This window comes from Schistocerca gregaria, chromosome 7 (genome assembly GCF_023897955.1).
Source record: "Schistocerca gregaria isolate iqSchGreg1 chromosome 7, iqSchGreg1.2, whole genome shotgun sequence".
Taxonomy (NCBI): Eukaryota; Metazoa; Arthropoda; class Insecta; order Orthoptera; family Acrididae; genus Schistocerca; species Schistocerca gregaria.
In genome coordinates, this window is record NC_064926.1 from 67129697 (window position 1) to 67151838 (window position 22142).

Below are 22142 nucleotides of genomic sequence, written 5' to 3' on the forward strand. Positions count from 1 at the left end.
TAGTTATTTTGCTCCCCAAATTGCAAAACACATTTACTACTTTAAGTGTCTCATTTCCTAATCTAATTCCCTCAGCATCACCCGACTTAATTCGACTACATTCCATTATCCTCGTTTTGCTTTTGTTGATATTCATCTTATATCCTCTAGGTCAACGTCTCTTTGATTTGTGACTATGATCGTAAGATTGCCGAACACAATTGTTCAATCTCTGTGTCAGAGACTGCCGGCTGACCCTGAACGCCACGCGGGATTAGCCGAGCGGTCCAAGGCGCTGCAGTGATGGACTGTGCGGCTGGTCCCAGTGGAGGTTCGAGTCCTCCCTCGGGCATGGGAGTGTGTGTTTGTCCTTAGGATAACTTAGGTTAATTAGTGTGTAAGCTTAGGAACTGATGACCTTAGCAGTTAAGTCCCATAAGATTTCACACTTTTTTTTTTTGCTCTGAACCCGGCGTCCTGTGTGATGTACACGCTGAACGATTGTGCGACTTAATAATAGTTTGTCTTTGGTGTGGTTACTTGTCGCATTTGGTCCTGCATTGTCTATGAAGCGTGGAAGCGTACTTCGATTCATGAAACCATATGCAACACTGCCCACTCTGCGCCGTGAGGGAGTAACTTATTCCCTTTTGCCACGTGCTACTACATTCGACCTGCGTCTGTGAGTCATGCCTAAAGGAGGCGCTCAATATAGTAACCATTCATAGCAATACCGACGCCTTAGAGATCATGCGCACTGCGAAAAGCTGACGGTTGATCACAAATGCGCTAGCAGACATTAATAACGCGTCCCTGTTCTCTTTGTATATCATTAATGGGACTTGCATACACAGAAGGAAGGTAAGGGAGAAAAATTAGGGTTTAATTTCCAATTGACATAGAGGTCATTAGAGACGTAGCACAAGCTCGGAATGTTTCAAGAATGGAGAAGGAAATCGGCCGCACAATTTTCAAAGGAATCATTCCGGCATTTTCCTGGAGCTGTTTAGGGCATCTGGATGTCCAAAGGTGGGTGTGAACTGGCATCCTATCGAATGCGAGTCCAGCATGCTAACCACTGCGCCAGCTGTCTCGCGCTTACACCAAAGATTTCAACTGTGGGCTATAAGGCCACCGTTGTGCTGATAAATACAAAGATAAAACTGCAATGTACTTTATAAACTTATGAAGACACATTCTGATCCCATTAGAATTAATGTGTGTGTTACAGTAACCCAGAACTGTGAATACTCTTTACAGTAACAACCCTAACAGATGTTTACTGTTGTATCCGTGTACAGTAATAGAGGAAAGTGTCCTCATTTGTTTGCTACATTCTGTAGTTCGTTCGTAATAGCAAGGAGGCTGCAAAAGAAACGATGTACTCGTACAGTCAGTTAAGCAAGAGTGTGGTCGGCAATACACACAGACGGTAAACGACTCGCCTTAGTTCTTTCACAGCCCAACAAAGGGAACGTTTGTCTTTCATGCAATGTCCCTAAAGCAATAGTTTACTTTGAATTCTTGACTGAAATACACAAGAATAGACATGGAAATGGAAACGAGCGTTTGGTGTCATTGGCCGGGAGGCAATGACACCATCTCCATCCTGCGTACCGGATGGGGATGAAATGATGATGAAGACAACACAATACCCAGTCCCTGAGCGGAGAAAATCCCCGGCCCAGCCGGGAATCGAACCCCGGCCACTTAGGACGGCAGTCCGTCACGCTGAGCATTCAGCTATCGGGGCGGACAAGAATAGACTTGTGTGCAGGTTACGCATCGCATTTTGAGGCTGTGTATCCCCACAGCCCCGAAGGCCCGAAACTGAGTCATGCTGCGGCGTCTAAGTATATTGGTATGGCTCTGAGCACTATGGGACTTAACTTCTGAGGTCATCAGTCTCCTAGAACTTAGAACTACTTAAACCTAACCAACCTAAGGACATCACACACATCCATACCCGAGGCAGGATTCGAACCTGCGACAGTAGCTGTCGCGCGGTTCCTGACAGTAGCGCCTAGAACCGCTCGGTGACTCCGGCCGGCTAAGCATATTGGGAAATCAAAGTAAAATGTATGAAAGTCGGTAACACTATAAATCAGTTAAAAACGAGGATGACCTTCAAGAACCTGACTCAATCGGCAAATTGACTCGAATGGAGGAAAAAATGATTATTACCCGTTTTTCGGGAAACCCATTCTTAACACCGCGTGAAGCGCAGTCAAAATTAAATAAAAAGGGCTACGATGTCAGGTATGTAATTATTAGAAGCGACTGGAAAAAGGAGAAAGGTGTGCAGGCAGTGGTTTGGCTCTCAAGGTTGCCTGAGGCTGATCCTACTGAGAATGTTTTACATCAAAAAAGAGCTGCAAGGAGAAAGTCTTCTATTGAAAGGGCTGTCAACGCATATTCGACCTATTTGGAGGTCTCTTCCAAGTGAATACGCGAAAAATCTGGTTTCCAAACGGAGATGCCAAGCAATTATCGACGCTGCGGGTGACTGTACGTATTATTAACTGTAATTGCATTTTTCTTTTGTTCGCATATGAGGCATGTACATGTTTTAATTTGTTGTCAAATGCATTTTTATACTGATTAGCCTGACCACGATCTTACTGAACAGACTGTTGTTCACAGTAGCGGAGATGAACATGGGCTCATAGCTCTTGAGGTACGCATTTTAGAAGCCATGTTTACTGGACGGTTTTCTTTTGTTTTGGTCCACAATAGTACTGTTAATTTCTGTCGTAGATTATATTAGAACCTCTGCTGCTCCACAGTAACACAATAATGTGTCATTTGTTTACTCATATTGTTAGTGCGATCTGTAGGTCGTTTGTAATAGCAAAGAACTTGGAAGAGAAGATATTTACGAGGGACATTTCATGAATAATGCACAAGTTGGAATTTCTGTGGACTGTCTGATACAACAGTAATGAAAATTACGTCAGATGTGGCTGGGAGGTTGAGGAAGAAGCATGTGCTTTTGTTTCTTCGCTGTGTACTCTAACATAAAATTGGCGAGAAGAAGAAATGGACCCTGCAGGGATCTACGGTACTGTGACTGTTGAAGACGAGAGGTCGTAAATGAAGATAGAAATTTTATTCGGTAAAAACCCAAGAGAAATCTACAGTGCGTATATCGAAGTTTGCGGTGAGCTTACAGTGGACTGTAACTTAGTTTCACGTTTCCATGGTGGCCATATGAGCATAGACCATAATCCAAAACCCGGAAGGCCAAACACGTCAACAGATGAAACAGATGTGTGAAACTTGTGGCAGATGTTCTTGAAGGAGATCGCAGAGCGACTTGCGAGGAACTCGCTGAAGCCACGGGAATTCCCCCAACGTCAGTATTCCGTATTGTGACAAATGATGTGAACAAGAGAAAAATTTCTGAGAGATGAGTCCCACACTGTTTGACTGCTGAAGAAAAGCAGAAACGCCTGGACATTGCAACTTTGTTTAAACGATTCGATCGTGAAGGTCAATAATTCTTGTATCGAATTGTCGCAATTGATGGAACGTGGGTTGGAGTTGAAATCACACTCCGATGAGTGGACAGCTTCAGATTCTCCAAACCGGAAAAAAAAATTCGACGCGTTGAGTCAAAGCTCAAACAAATGATTTTTGTTTATGAACACCAAGGAACCGACATGACAGATGGACTCCCATGTGGAACAAGCGTCACAGCAGTGTTTTATCTTAACTTCATGAAATACCTGCGCAGAAAAATGCAGAAAATCCGATCTCAGTTGCTCGAGGCTGGACTACTCGTTCTCCACGATGATGTCTGCCCGCATATAGGCAATGTTTTGGGCCAAAAACCGCACGAATACTGATGGGTAGCGTTGCCGCATCCTCCTTACAGCTCGGACATGAGTCCACATCAGACTCCGACTTATTTCCGACTCTGAAGTACCCTATGGATGGAAGTCGTTGTCTTTCACTGAAAGAGTTTTCTACCGCCATTACTTGGTCCATTACACAGATGAACAGGTGTCCTGGATGGAATAACAGAGCTTCCAAGACATTGCGATTCCGTCATAGAGAAACAGGGACACTATATTGAGGGGCTGTAAAGAGATATTGAAAAAGAAAAACGTGTAAGTAAAAAAAAAATTGGGCATTATTTATGAAACTTCCCCTGTACTTCACAGTTCCGAAGATGCACAAGTTAGGTCTTAACGTATGGATCTATGGAGTCCAAGTTTATTAGACATTTTTTCCTTGTTTTGATCCATACTTCTACCTCTGAAAGTTACCTACCCTACAGTCTTATCAACAACAGCAGCAGCACACGTATTCCACTGCCAGAGTTACCAAACGATTTTCGCCTCTAACTTTCGACTCGGTCCTTTCCGAACCAGAGATACTTGCTTCAAACTGATACATATACTCTTCTCCATAATCTCTGGAAATCTGTAACATCATCTCGGAATCTGGTCATTTAAAAATGTTTAATGTCTGTCGTTCGATAAATAAACACACACCCAGAAAGCAGTTATTACTCCGGACATCCGTAGATACGTCCGTGAATTTCCACATTCGTGCAAAATATCTTGTGTGAGTCACTGGAAAGGTTTTGCTTAGGTATGCGATTTGCATTCGGTACTTCGCACATTTGCCCTGCTAACCAAGTAGCCCCAGTGTAATGCAGTCGTAAACCGTGGAAATTACTCTCTAACGAGACAGCGGCAGTCGTGGGTAACTCGTATCAAAACACCCTAAAGCAATCTGGTTCAATCACGGAAAGTTTAAGAGCAGAGCTTTAATTCACCTAGCAATGAGGAAATTCCTAATCCTAGTTGTAGTAGTGCATTGCAATCAGTATATAAAAAGTTAAACATCAAACAAAGTGTGCTAACTGCATTTCACATATGAATATTCGCCATTCTTGCACTATTTAATTAATTTGGAAAGAAATAATTGGAAACTAAAAATGTTTTCCTTATCTTTTCCTCTTGCTTTCGCGCTTTGTAAAGTCTGGGTTTCTTATGCGACGACTGAAATATTTTTCTTCGCCTTTTTCATCATTTATTAATATCAGAGAAGCTGCTTACGACACAACTTCTACAGACAATGAGGCAAGTGGCAAACATTTTCGGACGAGTGGCACAGCGTCTTTCAAGTAGTGAGTTAGCCACAGACTGACTGTCATATTATCTTTATGGGTCAAAAACTTAACACAGACGCCCTGAACTGGTACCAAAGACCCACATTTATAATCTGGCATTTCCCGCGAGAATTTTCTTGTAACATAAACTTCTTATTTTAAGTAATTTTATAACTAGCACATTAATTTCGGCTGAAGTATAGATTATCAAATTCCTAAGAATTAGGGTTACAAGTGTTTTTTTCCAAATGTTATTTAATTTTATAAAAGTATATCTTAGAATGCGAAAGTTTGTACCATCAATAACTCTCCAGGCAAATTATTTTGGGAGAAATAAAATCGTTCTTTCAAATTTAGACAAAAGGAGGTTTCAATTGAGGTTAATAAGTTTCACCTGAGTAGCGACAGTAAGCAATAGATGCTTTTTAGGTATGGTAATTTTCTCATATTTCTTCAAATAAAATGTTTCAATGCAATTAATTACGCTATTAAATCAGGAGATTCATAACTTCTCAATAATAAAGTTCACTGTGAAACATTTTACATACTTGACAAAATTTCGACAGTTCCCGGGGCATATTGATTGCACTTTACATATTTAATAGACACCACAAAAGAAATATGAAGGTGTTGTGGTTGGCAGAAGAGACAACACCGTGTTACTAGAGGAGGCCGAAAGGCACGCGTTTTAGCTCACGCAGGCTGGCGTGAGTTCTGGAACAGGACAAGGAAATTAGAATTTAGAAAAACGGACGTAGCTGGTGGAATACTTAACTTTAATCCATTAATGACGAACATCGGTCTTGACGGTTCATGATTCAATAGCAATAATAACTAATAATGCCGCCATGCTAGGTCGTAGCAAATAACGTAGCTGAAGGCTATGCTAATTATCGTCTCGGCAAATGAGACCGTATTTTGACAGTGAACCATCGCTAGCAAAGTCGGCTGTACAACTGGGGCGAGTGCTAGGAAGCCTCTCTAGACCTGCAGTGTGGCGGCGCTCGGTCTGCAATCACTGATAGTGGCGACACGCGGGTCCGACGTATACTACCGGACCGCGGCCGATTTAAAGGCTACCACCTAGCAAGTGTGGTGTCTGGCGGTGACACCACAGAAGGGTTATTTGGATCATTAGTTACCCCTTATTTATTTTACAATAAATGATGCGATGAGGAACCATTGCTAACGTGTGTTAAACATGCCTGCTGCACTTTACTATACCTCAAAAGAAACGCTTTTATCATTAACAACACATGGTAACTGAAATAAATATGTGTGATTGCATGGATCGTGTAATTCAGACATAAATTTGTACCGAGAGATTTTATAAACATCGGTATCGCCTACTATAGTAAGATAAATTTAAAGACCACAGGATGCCACTATTGCATGGCATCTGCACTATATCAGTGGGTCAGAACTGTAAACGTGTACTTGCAAATGAACAGAAATTAATCGCATATCCATTTTTTTTTGACGAAGCAATTTAAACTTTATAACTGCCCCGCGTACTTCAGGCGAATGGGCTGGTTCTGAGATAGGATAATGAAATGGCGTGAAAAATATTTTAAATTCAAACAACCTTAAAAAATTTAGGGATCATGGCGCTGGACTCAGATATAATAAGGCTTAAGCAGGCATCAATAGGGTGGCTCTTCGTACAATAACTAAAGCTACATTTTTTTCGAGACAAATTTCTGTTGAAAAAAATGTGGAATTTGTTGATGGACATCGTGGAATATTCGTTCTTGAGCCCCTACAATTTCATGAAGTTGCTACAGGTAACCTTCAAAATGGCGTCTGTAACGGAGGTCAGTTCCAGGCAGAGAGCTGTCATTGAGTTTCCTTCGCGGAAAACCAGAACATTGCAGATATTCATAGGTCCGTACAGAATGTTTAAGGAAACCTGACAGTCAACAAAAGCACGGTGAGTCGTTGGACGAGGTGCCTGTCATCATCATCACCATTACCGTCGTCGTCATCATCATCATCATCATCATCATCGTCATCGTCATCATCAGATCGCGCAAACTTCTCCGATCTCCCACATACCGGCCGGCAGCACAGAGCTGTGACTCCTGCATTGTTGGATCGTGCGGACACTCGAGGAGATGGACGGATCGCAATCAAACACTTCGGTGCTTAACTGGACGTCTCTATTGGTAGTGGTGACATACTCGTCCACCAGTTGGGCTACTCAAAGGTGTGTGTCCACTGGGTTACTCGGCACCTAATGAAGGACCACAAAGGGCAACAAAGGAACATTTGAGCGGCATTGCTTGCGCGATACGAGTTGAGTCGTACCATGCGCGCACAAAGCCCCTTCCAGTAAAGTGGGGTAAGACCGTCGCATTGAACGAAGATTATGTTTGAAAAATACGTTTTTGTATTCAAAAGAGTAAGGAATTATGTGATGTATTGGTTACTCAATGCTGCTCGCAGGCCTCTTTTAAGGTTTTTTTTTTCTATAAATTCTCTTGGACTGCACCCATTTTCGCTCCAGTCAGTCTAATAATTAACTGTGGGACATTTCAGCTCATCAACTTAAGGGGGAAGCAGTGTCCCCAGGTCTCGTAAGTTTAAAAATTGATACGAAAGGAAACCAGATTCGCAAAATGTTACTTCTTTATGACATCGAAAAAGCACAAAGAAGGGCAGCTCGTTTTGTATCATCTCGAAATAGGGGAGATAGTGTCACAGACATGATACGTGAATCGAAGTGGTAATTATTAAAACAAAGGCGGTTTTCCTTGCTACGGGATATTCTCATGAAATTTCAATCGCCAGTTTTCTCCCTCGATTGCAAAAACATTCTGTTGGCACCCACCTACATAGGGAGAAATGATCATAACGATAAAATAAGAGAAATCAGGGCTACACAGAAAAATTTAAGTGTTCGTTTTTACCGCCTCCGTTCGAGAGTGGAACGGTAGAGACACAGCTTGGAAGTGGTTTATTGAACCCTCTGCCAGGCAGTTTATTGTGAATAGCAAAGTAATCACGTAGATGTAGATGTAGATAAATTAATTGATTACTGAATTTACGCACGTTTTCTAGTTCAGTCTCCTTAACTGCACGGTTTGACATGCCGCAGGTGGTATTAGGCAGGTGACGTGAAGGGTCTGTGACCCCGAGAGGGTTGGAATAGTTCCTTCTCACGGCACAACGCGCGCCTCTCCTTTCGTCTTTAACTTTCGAGAGAAGCCAGGAATCGTAGTGACGACAACGTCTTCGCCTTCAGCTGGTTTACAGGAGGTAATTTACTTCCTCGAGCAACACTGGCATGACTTATCAGACAGAACTCGATGATACAAGAGAGCTCGCGCCACATTTTTAAAACAAAGATTTTTTTTATTTTACACAACTGGCCATCAAAATTTCTACACCTAGAAGAACTGCAGATGATAAACGGGTATTCATTGGACAAATATATTATAATAACAGTGACATGTGATTACATTTTCACGCTATTTGGGTGCATAGATCCTGAGAAATCAGTACCCAGGACAAGCACCTCCGCCCGTAATAACGGCCTTGATACGCCTGGGCATTGAGTCAAACAGAGCTTGGATGGCGTGTACAGGTACAGCTGCCCATGCAGCTTCAACACGATACCACAGTTCATCAAGAATAGTGACTGGCGCATTGTGACGAGCCAGTTGCTCGGCCATCATTGACCAGACGTTTTCAATTGGTGAGAGATCTGGAGAAAGTGCTGGCCAGGGCAGCAGTCGAACATTTTCTATATCCAGAAAGGCCCCTACGGGACCTGCAACATGCGATCGTGCATTAACCTGCCGAAATGTAAGGTTTCGCGGGGACAGAATGAAGGGTAGAGCCACGGGTAGTAACACATCTGAAATGTAACGTCCACTGATCAAAGTGCCGTCAATGGGAACAAGAGGTGACCGAGACGTGTAACCGTTGGCACCTCATACCATCATGCCGGGTGATACGCCAGTATGGTGATGACGAATACACGCGAGCAGCAATGTCGCGATACGATACACCGCAATCGCGATAGGCCACAATCCGACCTTTATCGAAGTCGGAAACGTGATGGTACGCATTTCTCCTCGTTGCACGGGGCATCACAACAACGTTTCACAGGCAACGCCGGTCAACTGCTGCTTGTGTATGAGAAATCGGTTGGAAACTTTCCTCATGTCAGCACGTTGTAGGTGTCGCCACCGGCGCCAACGTTGTGTGAATGCTCTGAAAAGGTAATCATCTGCATATCACAGCACCCTCGTCCTGTCGGTTAAATTTCGCGTCTGTAGCACTTCATCTTCATGGTGTAGGAATTTTAATGGCCGGTAGTGTAACTGTCTTTTTGCTGCGGAGACTATAGTGGTGTGGACCTCTACGTTGCGACTTAGACAGGCTGGTAAAACTCTTGGAGTTAACGTGTCAGTGAGCAGTAAGGGGGCTCACGCCGCTGAGTGCAGTGCGAGCTTTGGACACGACCGTGGGTGTAGCAGCGGTGTCTGCTCCGCACATGCACGCCACCATCAGAGTGGGCGGGCGTACACCGCATGTAGTCGGGCAGCGCCTGTCAGCGAGTGTGAAAAGAGAGGAAAGGAGAGAAGCGGCGCGGGACCCGGGGACGGAACTGGGCGGCGGGCTGCGGCCGCAGATGGCGCGTGACGTCACGGCGACTAATTGCGTAATGAGCCGTGCCTCGCACTCACACTCCACTCACACACACACAGACGTGCCAGCGGGCGGACCAGCCGCACTCACACTTCCGGAGGCTAGGCGCTTCTCCTCCGGGAGAAGTCAGCGGCCAAGAAAACCCATCCAAAACACCGCGCATCTACATTTCCATCTACGTCTATTTTCTTCATGACATCGTACTCTGCAGTCAACTATCAAAATCGTGGCAGCGGTTACCAGTTAAATAAGGTGTCGTCGTTGAGTGGCTGTACGAGGATACAAGATGACTTGGACAGAATTTGTGATTGGTGTGAAGAATGGCAGCTAATTCTAAATATAGATAAATGTAAATTAATGCAGATGAATAGGCAAAAGAATCACGTAATGTTTGAATACTCCATTAGTAGTGTAGCGCTTGACACAGTCACGTCGATTAAATATTTGGGCGTAACATTGCAGAGCGATTTGAAGTGGGACAAGCATGTAATGGCAGTTGTGGGGAAGGCGGATAGTCGTCTTCTGTTCATTGGTAGAATTTTGCGAAGATGTGGTTCATCTGTAAATGAGCCCGCTTATAAAACACTGATACGACCTATTCTTGAGTACTGCTCGAGCGTTTGGGATACCAATCAGGTCGGATTGAGGAGGACATAGAAGAAATTCAGAGGCGGGCTGGTAGATTTGTTACTGGTAGGTTTGATCTTCACGCGAGTGTTACGGAAATGCTTCAGGAAGTCGGATGGGAGTCTCTAGAGGAAAGGAGGCGTTCTTTTCATGAAACGCTTCTGAGAAAATTTAGAGAACCAGCATTTGAGGCTGACTGCAGTACCACCAACTTACATTTCGCGGAAAGACCACAAAGATAAGATAAGAGAGATTAGGGCTCGTACAGAGGCATATAATCAGTCATTTTCCCCTCGTTCTGTTTGGGAGTGGAACCGGGAGAGAAGATGCTAGACGTGGTACGAGGTACCCTCCGCCACGCACCGTATGGTAGATTCCGGAGTATGTATGTAGATGTAGATGTAGATAAGCAGTGCCCTATTCGGGAGCTAGCCCCTGCGTTTGTTCTTGATAGTCATTTTGAAACTCAGCAACGTGTTGCAGTACTTCCCAGCGTTAACTGTTGCATCCTATGGCAGTCAGTCGATGAGCATAGATCCTTCTTGGCCAAGAAAGAACCTGAGTATCACTTTCCCGTTCTTTTGAACTGAGTAGGTTTTCCATTAAAAAAAATAGAGTTTATGACAACACTACATCTGCAAATAAGTATTCTATTGTGTTAGAACTAGTACAACAGAATTTTAAACCTCTGGAAAGTTAGTTACTACAATTTCAGTTAGCGTCTCGTGAACTAAATATGTGTATTTTATGTGTAACTGAACACTGGCTAGACAAAGACCAGATTACGTCAACGGTGATTCCCGGAAACAAATTTCACACTTAGTGTTGTAAAAGCAATAGTAAATGTGGTGGAACAGTTATTTTTGTAAAAGATTATTTAAAATTTACAGCAGCAATAAAGCCCAAAACTTGACAAGAAATAAAGACTATGAACTGTGCATAGCTGATCTGACAGATGTTAATATCTTAGGTGTAACAATCTGTAGGTCTGGAGACTGCAAAATCTTCGTTGAAAATTTCTAAAAGTTGCTGACTAATGTAAAATGTGGTAGAAAGAAAGCAGTTATCAGTGGAGACTGAATGTAGACTGTTTACAAGGTTCAAATCATAGAAATGAGGTGTTAAACATACTTAGTGGTTTTGATTTTATACAATCAAGAGACAGAGATGAAGCAAATAATATGGTCGCTCAAAACAAATATTCATGTGTGCGGGATGGTGTGCCAGATTTTGTATTTAAAAAGTCTTCTGAATATGTAATAAAACCACTAATGTCTATAGCAAACTCACCCTTATCAACTGAAACCTATCCCAATAGCTTCAAAACGGCTAAAGCAACTCTCTTATTCAAAGACGAGGACACTGAAAATGCAAATAACTATCTTCGAGTACCCAGCTCAGTGTTTGCGCCAAAATATTTGAAAGAATTTCCCACAACAGGTTTCAAAGCTACACTACAAAAAATTCATTACTCTCAGCAACTCAGAATGTATTCAAAAAATTCAAGTCCATATTAAGAGCTATGTATGAGTATTTAGAAGCTCTGTTTAAAGCACTGGATGACAGACAACATGCTGCTGATACAGTCCTAGATCTGTCAGAAGCATTTGGTGTAACTGGCCATAAATTCCTTATTCATAAATTAGCTAAAAAGGATGTCAGAGGGACCATAAATCAGCGGATAATGTCTTACCTAGGAGGCAGGCAGCAAATGGCGAATTTAAGATATGATGACATTAAACACAATGTCATTACTACAACAACACACCTATCCAATAAATCACCAGTAATGTATGGAGTGCCTCAAGGCACTGTCCTAGGACCTCCATTGTCCCTCCTTTACGGAGATGATTTAAGTGGTTCTATTAAAGTGAAGAAAGAAATCTTATTGCTGATGACACCAGAATTTTAGTAACAGCTACCGACAAAATCTCTATGAAAATAGCAATAGATACTTGGATGTCCCTAGTTACTAGCTGGTTTCAAAAAAATAAGACACTAATAAGAAAAGAAAAAACTATCTTCATGAGTTTCCACTCTGCTCCACCTCTACAAGAATTTGGTACAACATCACATCTTGACAACACAGTACTGAAATCAGTTATTGAAACTTAAGTTTTAGGGATATAGGTACAAGGCAATTTAAAATCAAACTTTCATGTGAAAGAACATGGATAAAAGCTTTCAAAAGCTCGTTATACTCTTCGTGTGTTAAGCGAAAGTACACGTAGGCCAACAGTCATTCGGGCACATTATTTATACTTTCATTCACTACTCCAATATGGGCTAATCTTCTGGGGACCAGAGCCACCAGCACAAAAATCTTTAGGATGGAAAAAAGAGCAGTCAGGAAGATATGCAATCTTAAGAAACTGGAATCTTGTAGACTACATTTCAAACAGCTGAAAATAATGAGTCTGCTAAGCCTTTACAAATGTGAGTGTACCTTGTATGAAAACGAGTACAGTCATTTATGACAATATAAATACATGCGTAATCGCAACAAAAGAAACATCAGCAATATGCACATGTCTCATTATAGAACAGTATTGTATCAGGAAAGTGTTTCACATATATAACAGTCAATTTATTCAAAATCATATCTATTGAGTTAAGACTGCAGCGACGTAAAACCACGTATAGATATAACCTTAAGTCACCCACGATGGAAGAGTGTCTTTATCCAGCAACGAAATTTTAGATTATAAATAACAACCTTGTAACTTGAAAATGTAATTACGGCTACTGCGTTGCTCTTCTTAGTTGTAATTTGTGATTGTTAGTTGTGATCTGAAGAAGAGAAATTTGTTAACATCGAGTATAGATTTAAGTATCAGGAAGTCATTTCTGAAAGTATTTGTATGGAGTGTAGCCATGTATGGAAGTGAAACATGGACGATAAATAGTTTGGACAAGAAGAGAATAGAAGCATTCGAAATGTGGTGCTACAGAAGAATGGTGAAGATTAGATGGGTAGATCACATAACTAATGAGGAAGTATTGAATAGGATTGGGGAGAAGAGAAGTCTGTAGCACAACTTGACCAGAAGAAGGGATCGGTTGATAGGACATGTTCTGAGGCATCAACGGATCACCAATTTAGTATTGGTGGGCAGCGTAGAGGGTAAAAATCGTAGAGGGAGACCAATAACAGATGACTACACTAAGCAGATTCAGAAGGATGTGGGTTGCAGTGGGTTCTGGGAGATGAAGATGCTTGCACAGGTTAGAGTAGCATGGAGAGCTGCATCAAACCAGTCTCAGGACTGAAGACCACAACAACAACAGTTGTGATCAGAAACTTAGTCTTCTTCTCTCCCTCTCTGTCTCTCTTTTTCTTTCTCATATTTCGCTTGTCCTACTTTCAATACTCTATTTCAGTAAGTGATGAATCAAAATGAAATGAAATGAAATGAACAGGCCTTTTCTTATTGGAGGAGGGGTGCCGAGATGCCGCCGCTTCGTGTTTATCTGTCTGGAGACAGGGTCGAAGAGGCTGAGACTACGTTTCACCACATGCCACAGTTCCGTGGATTATCCGATGCACAGTTCCTTTGTTTACTGACAGTTCAGTAGCAGTGTCACACATGGTGATCTGACGATTCGTCCGTATGAGTTGTTCCACAGCCGAAACCGTGCGACCGCCAAGGCCGTGGCATGTCACTGAAGTTTGCGCGACCCGACTCACAGCGCTGACCCACTGCGGTAATGTGCTCCTTGAGCGACACTGCTCTCCATACATATCTTTCATATGCGTACTCCTCTTCTACGCCCAGAAACCGCTGTTCGTACTGATTTGGAGTAATCCACGAACTGCTGAAGAAACTCTCCAGAAATGAGTAAATTGTTGCGAAGCCGTTAACTACACTTGTGCACCTAGGAGTATCGCCATGCGTTCTCTCGCCAGTCACATTCACCCTCTGTGATTACATAGAGGTTTTCTTTTCACTTGGGCATACCTTATATTAGGGGCCACGCTGTGAGAAGGATAGGTTGGTTTCACATGGTTGTTGACTTCGGAATCTGCTGGCACGTACAACTATGCATAGAAGGCCAACTTTCGTTGTATGGCGGAGGGAACATTTGGTACCAATTATTTTGGATCCCTTCTCCTCTCCCTCCCACTTCTAGCCTGCTCCCCTCCCCCCTTCCTTGTTCTGTTCACGATTAGTGCATGGGAAGAATGCTCGTCAGTAAGTCTCTGTATCAGCTCTAATCTCTCTGATTGGCTCGTCGTATCATTTAGCGAGACGTATTTGTGGTCGGAGAAGGGAGGAAGTAGTGAATGAGGATTCGGCAAGAATTATATTGCCAACTCTTCTCGTACTTTCAGCAGAAACCCTTCACATGTTGCAAAACGCCTCCGTTGTATGACCTGCCACTGGAGTCGGTTGAGCATCTTCGTAACACTCGAGCGGTGACTGAAAAAAGTTTGTCAGTCATTTCTTTGGTAGGTGAAACACATTTCCTTAACATTCCTCCGACAAATCTTATCGTGCCATCTACTTTCCTTAAATTTCGTTTTATTTGGTCTCTTCACTTTAAATCGCTTCGGATGGTTTTATGGTAGTAACTCTTTTCACGGATACGTCACTAATAGTGTAATCGAACAATAGTGTATCTCGTCGCTTCATTTTGATCACTTATTGACATTGATGCTCAGTTGTCAGTCAATTCAACCTTGTACGCGCATTGATGAATGGCTTAGATTTATTCAGATTAAAAGAAAAGCAGTTCACTATAGTTCACTTTCAGCTTTAAAGAATAGGCTTATGATAAAAATTCCAGCACACAAACTGCAAAAGATTCGAACTGTTTCCAGGTTAAGAATGATGCAGATGTAACAGGGAATTTTCTCATTATATTGTTTAACGTACTAAGCAGAAGGAAAGCGGAGAAGAATGAGTCGTTCTCTGTGCAGCGGAGTGCGAGCTATTTTGAACTTCATGGAAAATTAACACAGTACGCCTGGCAAGTAGGACTTCACAGGTATTTGCAGCAAACTAAAATCCAGGAAATATAAGAACACCAACTTTTGTAGGAAATATACTGTTCCGCACATTCTGTTCAACAGTAAAGACATGATTCCATCTTCAGAATAGAGTGGAATTTATTGGATTTGCTAGAACGTTTGAGTAAAATTATATGTAGATCAATCACGTAGGGTCATAACTACTAGTCTGACTCAACACGAAGGCAACACATCTGTGGCACGGTGAAAACAAACAGATGCAGAATACATTGCAACGAACATACACTTGCGACCTTGAGACACTTTTTTGACAACCCCAAAGTTAATGCGTTTCGTGCCCTTAGTAGACTGAAAGCCTACGATCCCCTCTTCTTCTTGGAGAAAACTGTCACTAGTATTGTGTACATGGATCTGCAAGAAAGCTTTTCAATTCCACAGATCGATGACGCTAACAGAGATGGGACGGTTTACTAACAGCAAGGTTCACTCGATAATTGCTTTCCAGGTTGGTCGATTCCTCCTTTGCCGAACACGCTCTGAATGAATGTTATTCTTGTGATATAATTGTGATGTTCTTCATAAAGGAACTATGGGCAGAAATTCTGACTATCAATAAACACCAATCACAGGATCCTGACTTAATCCTTAATGTTTGAATATAGTTCCATTATTCAGCCTTGCTAAAGTAGCAGCAGTCAGCTAATATTCTTCTCACCATCAGAAAATATCCTTCATGTAAATAGTATAACTGTTACCCACCCGTAAAATGTAAACTTTTAACGGTCGTAAATGTCACAATTAACAAAATGTTCCGCCTATCATGTCGTGTTCGAATGGACGTTTCATCCCCATCTACGGAGGATATTCCAAGGGTGATCGTAGTTTTGTTGAATGTCGATTCACATCATGGCTCCGCTACTGACTACGTCAAAATCTGCTTCCGTGAGCTTCCGTGCAGTGGCGTGACGTCACATGTTTCGAATACGCGAGCGCGATTGGTCGTTGTCGGCTCCCATCTTCCGCCGTTGCTGTCGTCCCGTGGTGGAAGGTTGGTGCACATCTTCTTCGGCACCGGAATCCAAATTTCATTCTATTTCCTGCCCTCCTCCTTCCTAATGAAATTCCTAACGAGTTTTGCAATCTCTGTGGCCTCCCTGTATGGTATCGGCTTGTGGCTGCAAGTACTTGAGTCCTATCAAAACGAATATAGTAGTCTCCTGGTTACAAGGCATGTTCCGCAACAGTTGATCTGTCAATCCCCCCTCTTCGACTATTGCCCTTGTGCTCTTCGAGTCGTTTTTGAGAGCTTTTTTTATAGTACCTACGTACACCTCCCCACAACTACATGGGACTCTGTAAATTCCATTTTTTTCTAACGGTTGGCGAACATTCTTGGCCGATTTTAGGCGATATTGTATCTTTCTTTTAGGTGTGTAGATTACCGGGATATTCCGCTTTTCCAGGATTTTTCCTATGCGGTCAGTCACGTCCTTAATGAATGGCAGGAAGACTTTCGATTTCATCGGTGCCTGAGAATCGCTATAATTTCTACGTAGTGGTCTCGAAGCTCGTTTTCACGTCATTGAACGAATAACCATTTTTCATCTCAGTGAACGAATAAACATTGTTGAGCAATGCATTGGTGAGATGTTTGGATTTTGCGTCAAGTAGCAATTTCAGCGACAAGTAGGGAAAAAACTGTCAAAAGACGACCCGAAGAACAGAAGAGCAATTGCAAAAGAGGGGAGACTGATAGATCAGCTGTTGCGGATCGTGCCTTTCAGCCAGGCGACCACCACATTAATTTTGATAGAAGTACTGGCAGCTACAAGCGGATACCATGAAAGGCCATACAGAGAGGCCATAGAGATTGCAACAGCGGACGACAGCAATTGACAACGGCCAATTACGCTCGCGTATTCGAAACACGTGACGTCACGCCACTGCGCGGAAGCGGAATCTTGCTGCAGTCAGTAGCGAGCCAGGGTTGAATCAGACATTCAACAAAGCTACGATCCCCTTGAAAATGTCCTACTCAGATGGAGACGAAACGTCGGGTTTAAAGTGAAATCCATTCGACCACGGCATAATAGTCCGGAACATTTTATTAATTGTTACCCACCTACATAGCAATCTGTGTCAATACCACCTTGGGTACCGTCTTTTGGCTGTACATTCTTATACTTCTAATCTTTGAGTATAAAGTAATATAAGATTATCTGTTTATTGCTCCTTTTTCAGTATCCTTGTGCTTGTCGTTTTTTTGTATGCATAATCGTAAAAGACCATATTCGAAAGAGTAATATTTGTGCAGATGCGACCCCTCATTGGAGGTGTGTGGACTATCTATTGTCTGAGGATGGCCTAGAATGCCAAAAGCCGGTTCACAGCGGTTGTACCTGTTAGAAATACGCTCGCTGGCACCACGGTGGGCTCTCTGGTTTGATCTAGGAGGAGACTGAAAGGAACTGTAATATGTAAAATATTAGTTCACTTCATTACAATATACGTAGGCATTGTGATTTACTACGCATTGTATAATCCATTTCCACAGGAATGTTCCGAGCATTTACAATTTCCCTGAATGTTAAAGTGTCTCTTGATATAGACAAATCCCTCATGGTAATGTACATATGCGTCAGTGAAAAAGACCAATAAAAAGGTGTTAGCATGCGGACGTAATGTGCTGTTTCAGTCTCTTCTGTACCTAAGGTCCATCACCGTTCCCTTTGGATCCCTACGTAATTCGGTGCTCTCCGATACACACGATCGAACAGCGGAGGAGTGATACTCAAGCGTCAACTTTAGGTTACAATATCTCCGGATGTAATTAACATTTTACAATGCAACAAACGGCACTGATTACGTATTTGTTTATATGTTCAGATGTGCTAACAAAATTAACGGGGTTCCATTTAAAAAAACGTAGGTTTGTGTTAAAAAAACATACTTCCGTGCATTTTTTTAATGGTTTGTATTAACCAATTACACTAGCCCCTCTCCTCACGTTCGGTCTGTGGAATCGATTCGTCAGTATTTGTTGTTGTTTACGAAATATATCCAGCGGTAAAGTTAGGTTCAAAATATATATCCAGTATTACAAATTTACTCTCTCTGATGGACACATGTCCAGATCACCCGCTCTCAAAACTCCGCCATCTCACTCCCCACATCCACCATTGCTGGCGGCTCACCTCCAACTGCGCAACGCTACGCGCTGTTAACAGCCAACTGCCCACTACAATAGCGAATATTACAACAATGCTAACCAGCCACAGACTGCACACAGCACAGCCAGTGATTTTCATTCAGAGCGCTACGTGGCGTTACCAATATAAAAGCCTAAACAGGCTACTTACACAACGAACTATAAAATAAATACTGTTTATTAATATCAATACTAAATATTTCAGTTTATAGTTTAAAATATTTTTATATCTGAATTTGAATAAAATATGAAATCGGGTAACAGGACACATCTAGAGGCATCAAGAAATGGCCAGTTTTGTAACACAGGGAAATGTGGAGGGTAGTGAGATACAATGCATGTAAGCAAGTTGAAATCCCAAAAGACACTGAACATTTCGAAGTGCCTTAGCCACAGCTCTTGTAGATCAGAAGAGACGCCTCTGCTTCAGTTTTATAGGTCTTTCGTTCGTTCGCGGCTGGACTATTAGTGCACAGTGTAAGAGTCGGCGATGAAAATCATTGGCGCTGTACCCTATGAGGGGATCAGGTTGTCCATGGGCGTTTCCAGGACCAGCCACATACTTGTGAACCTCCACTCACCATCTGGCTGCACTCCTCATGATGCGTCAGGCGTGTCAGCTCCTTGCTATTCCCACTTCCTCAGCCTATCATACCGTTGTTCATCCAGCTATGGAAGGCCTCTTTAAGAATCGCCTACAGGGAAGAAAGCCATTTGGTATCTGTGCGAATTGTGTGCTAGAGTCCCTTGGTGTGGAGCATGTATAGGTTCAAATCACGGGTTTTAGCCAACTTCCGTCCTGGTCACTGCAGGAGACAAAGGTAATTTTAGATTTAGTGCAGTAGAGGAGAGATTGTGCTCGTGCTTCGTTTTTTAATGCGACTTTTCCCAACATTTTAAATGACCACCACAGGTATATGCCTGCCTTCATAGACAGGTCCAAACTGAGGGACTCCATTGGCAGCTCTCCTGTTTTCCCAGATCTTGTTCTCAAGATTCAGCTGTCTCCACACTGCACTGTATTCGATGCCGAACTATCAGCGTTCTTGGGGGCACTGGAGCAGATGAAATGTGTGATGCCTGCTAAATTCCTCGTCTGTTCCGACTCCCTGAGTGCCTTTCGGTCTCTGCAACGCTTGTATCCAATTGATAAACTAGTTCAGGATGTCCAAGACGGCCTCCTCCGGCTACAACGTCTGGAGAAGAAGGTGTCCTTCTGCTGGGTGTCAGGACACAAGCGTATCTCAGGGAACGAAAGGGCAGATGTAGCGGCCAAGAGGGGGTGTTTTGATGCTCTGCTAGTTCCGTGCGCTGTCTCCCTGCATGCTCTCATCTCGCTATTGAGAGTGTTGCGTCGGCGTGGGGATGGGTGGCTGAAAGTGACAGGTAATAACCGCCAGCTAGTAAAGCCCACAACGCGGTCGTGGCGTACCTCCTTCCAGCCATGTCGACAGGATGAGATTCTCCTACACGTCTTCGCATAGGCCATAGCCCTATCACGCATGGGTTCTTGCTCCGGCGAGAAGACCCTCCAATGTGTCGTGCCTGTAGCGTACAGACCGTTGGGGGCCTTATTTTATTAGACCGTGTTTTATTTTCTGACCGGGGAGTGACAGCAGATTTGCCGACAGATCTGCCCTCTATTTTAGATAATGTCCACACGAATGTGGTTCGAGTTTTAAGGTTTATGGTCTGTCTAATGCGTTCCCTAAAATTTTAGTTAGATGTTCTTAATGTGTTGCCCGCATCTCGTGATCAGCGATTTTCTCTGCCTCGTGATGGCTGGGTGTTGTGTGTTGTCGTTAGGTTAGTTAGGTTTAAGTAGTTCTAAGTTCTAGGGGACTGATGATCATAGATGTTAAGTCTCATAGTGCTCAGAGCCATTTGAACCATTATTTTCTTAATGTGTTGCGTTTTTTGTGGCTGGTCAGCCAGTCACATTTCTCTTTGCCTTTCTTTTAGCTCTCCTATGGTTTTACTTCAGTTTTAATCATAGGTGTAGCAACTTCCACTCTTCATCAGTTTCCTTCAGGCATGTGAGATAGAGTGACTGTGCGACTCAACGCGAGTGACGTGCGAGTGAGTGAATGAGCGTCGTTTTGTGGATTTATTCTTCACCGTGTGCAACAATTTTAGAGACTTTATCCATATTCTTTAGTTTCGTGAGGGTAAGGGTGCTGATAACCTCGGCATCGAGCACCGATAAGGTCCAAAACACACACTAAGGTACTGGTTCCATATTCAGTTACCGATGTCACTCAGTACGTTCCTCAATTTGGGAGGAATGAGAGCAGATGTACTCAATCTCTTTATTGTAAGTGAGCAGTGACACTGAAGACAAGCCTCCAAAGTGTCAAATAAGAAGGTTTATAATATTACTAATAATCCGTGTTGATTGTAAATTTTTTTTTATTTTCACATGACCCGTCTCGGTTTATTTAGAACCATCTTCAGATCTGATATTTGAGTTACAGGAGTAACCTGTCGAAATTCAGCAACTTTCACATGCTGCGTCACATAAAAATATATGAAATATCAGATCTGAAAACCGTTCTGAATGAACCGAAACCGGTCATATGAAAATTAAAAAAATATTTGCAATCAAGACCGATTATTAGTAATATTATAAAAATAACTGATTGCTGTTATCCTATCAGACATTATGTCTCTTTTTGCTAAGAAGGTTTACTTCACGGTGAAAGCAACCAAACCCCACTTTTTTGAGCGAGAGTCGCAAACTTGTGACATTCCATTTCATGAGATAGGTACAAGGAGTGTTGATGCCATGCAAATGGACTTTTGTGCATGTGGGCTGTTTCGAATCCATCCCCCACACCGTCACTGACCTACGGAAAATCTACCGAGATGGATGCTTAGTTTGTTGCGATCAAACATGTAGTCTTCTTTTTCTGAAGTCTTTCCCCGCATCGGCATAGGGTCAGATGCGTCGTGATTAATTTAAGGAGTGGCCGGGTGACATTCCTTCTGCCATCCCGTTAATCCCCGGAACGGAATAAGTGTAACTCAACAGTTTTCGTGTGGTACAAGTGACCCAAAGTGTTCTAAATGTTCGGCAATCGTATAGCTGAGATGGGACTGGTGAGCCACCCCTGTATTTATTTACCGGGATGTGGGACAGCCTAAAAACCACATCCAGGCTGGCCCCCCAACAGCCCTCGTTGTGAGTTCCCCCGGCGGATTCGATCTGAGACCGGAGTACCTCCAGGCCCGGGAAGCGGCGTTTTAACGCGCACGGCTATGCGGGAAGGTACTGCAGTGAAACAAGCAATGTAGGGCTGTATTCTATTACTGCCCTCACCATCGATTCTTTAATGAATCGAACTCCCATGCAAAGAGTAGATCCAGATTTCTGATTACTTTACAGCTTACTATTTCAGTTGCTTGGAAGTCGCTATATACTGTCATTATCAAACAGTGGACGAGAGTACTACGCGCTCGGCTTTAAGAAAGTTAGTTATTCACACATCTCAATGTTTATGATGTCATATCTCCTATCGTACAATGATACTATTTTGCATACTGTTATGCGTTCAGTGATTTATGAGTATACTGTTCGC